The sequence below is a fragment of the Triticum aestivum genome, chromosome 4D (assembly GCF_018294505.1).
Source record: "Triticum aestivum cultivar Chinese Spring chromosome 4D, IWGSC CS RefSeq v2.1, whole genome shotgun sequence".
Taxonomy (NCBI): Eukaryota; Viridiplantae; Streptophyta; class Magnoliopsida; order Poales; family Poaceae; genus Triticum; species Triticum aestivum.
Window position 1 is genome coordinate 502186780 of NC_057805.1, and position 2040 is coordinate 502188819.

The following is a 2040-nucleotide window of genomic DNA, read 5'->3' on the forward strand; positions in this document are numbered from 1 at the left end:
AGTGCACTATAAATGTTATATAGCGTTGTTATGCAACACTTGTGTACATAATGAGAGTGCTCATATATTGTACGTGGATGTTGTTATGATAAATGAAGTAATTGCATGTTTCTCAATTGTGGAGTATGGCCGGCAAGCCCGAAAAAACACTTTGGGATGATGCATGTATGAAGAAATTAAATTTATAAAAAAATTGCTTGATTGTGCAATATTGCTGACAAGGCCGACAAGGCGTTTTTGAACTATGCACAAGATGAGTATCTACTTTCATGTGCAGCGAAAGGCGTCAGCATCAACACAAGCAGATCCCATTCAAAGAGGGGGGAATGAAGGTACCATGAACAGGAAGAATATCATGTGAACCATATGTATGTGTCCATGTATATTTTCTAATAACGTTATGGCTTCACTCTATTTATATTATGTATACACATGCAACATTAAAATATACAGTAGTTATTCAAATAAACTGTGTGTATTGTCATTGTTTTTCCTTCACAGCAAATAATTCATGCATCTTTTATTGCAACACTTGAACCAAACCACATTCGTGACCAAGCCGTGCCATGAGTAATTCCACATGGCTCGTGGCACGATCAGAGACGGAACAACGCCGAGATCCAATCTTCACCAGCTCCGGCATCCACATCATGCTCCTCCGCAGCGCCGCAGGTGGCGGCGTCCGCATCAGCCTCATCTCCGGCGTCCGCATCATCCTGTCACTCTTCTTCCTCTTCCTCCTCCGCTGAGAGCGCAACGGGCACCCTGACATCTCTGTAGCTGCAGACGTAGGGCGCGTCACGGCCGTGGTACGTGCCGGTCCACCGCCCCTCGTCGACGCCGCTCGCGTCCCAGAAGGATGCGTACAGGAACATGGGCTTCTCCGGCCAGGGCTCCCCGTCGCGCCGCTCCTCCCTCCGGAGCACCTCCCCGTCGACGCGCCACTCGATGGCCTCGGCGCCCCAGGCGACGGCGTAGTGGTGGAAGCCATCGGAGGAGTCGAAGGGGAGGTCGTGGATCGCCTCCCTGCCGCCGCAGCCCGCGACGAAGAAGTTGGTCTGCACGGCGCGCTTGTCGTTGCCGAGGAACTCGAAGTCGATCTCGTCCATGTCGCCGGAGCCCTCTAGGGAGGAGAGGTAGAGGTTGTAGTTGAGCCCCGCAGTGTCCCCGGCCGGGGCGCGGACCGCGGCTGCCACGGCGCCGCCCGGGAGGAAGCGGCTGCGGGACCGCCAGCGCGCCCCGCCGCGTTGGTCGTACGTGACGTGGATCTCGCCCGACGCCGGCGCGTGGCGGCAGGCGTCCGGGATGTAGTCCACCGCGATGCTCGCCAGCGGCTCCGTGCCCTCGGGGCGCAGGTGCTCGTGCTGGTCGTCCGGCGCGACGTCGCTGGACTCGGAGTCGGACGCCATGGTGGTGGATAGTAGAGCGCGGAGGAGTGGGAGCGAGGTGGTGCGGTTTTGATGTGCCGGACAGCGCCGCTCCGGCAACGTGCTCTCCAGCTCTGCAGCTGCAGGAGTATAACATGAAGAATCATGTATGTGCAATAATGAGCCAACTTGCTGAGTGAGAACAAACAACATGAGAACCATTTGCTGCAGGAGCAACATGAACACCATGTAAGAAATATTATCTTGATTACACATGACAACCAAGAAAGGCTGGATCACAATTTTGTCCATGAAAGAACATTTTAACATTTCTAGATCAGTTTGGTAAGTCCCAGTCGACTGAGACTTCGTTATGTCTCAATCTCGATGCTATATTCTTTTTATCTTGCACGGAGATTCGTATATATTTTTTTCGGTTTTTTTTCATTTTTCTTCTCATATACTATTCACTTGAGACCTAATCACACCCTTTCCGGATGGATCATTGCAGATGAAAAAATAAAAAACATTTTATGTAAGGTGAAAAATAAATAAGAAAATTTTGATAAATAAAACTAGATGTGCCCAAAGTATTGCACATCTAAGTCCTATGCCATTGATATTATGCAAATATTCATTTTGCTAAATCACATCTAGATGTGCCCTAAATATT

The 2040-nt window shown here is 50.3% G+C and overlaps 1 pseudogene; it reads right to left on the reverse strand.

Annotated features, from left to right (window-relative positions):
* Positions 1-393: 393 nt before the first annotated feature.
* On the reverse strand, positions 394-1457 carry LOC123100612 (xyloglucan endotransglucosylase/hydrolase protein 31-like; annotated as a pseudogene).
* Positions 1458-2040: the final 583 nt, after the last annotated feature.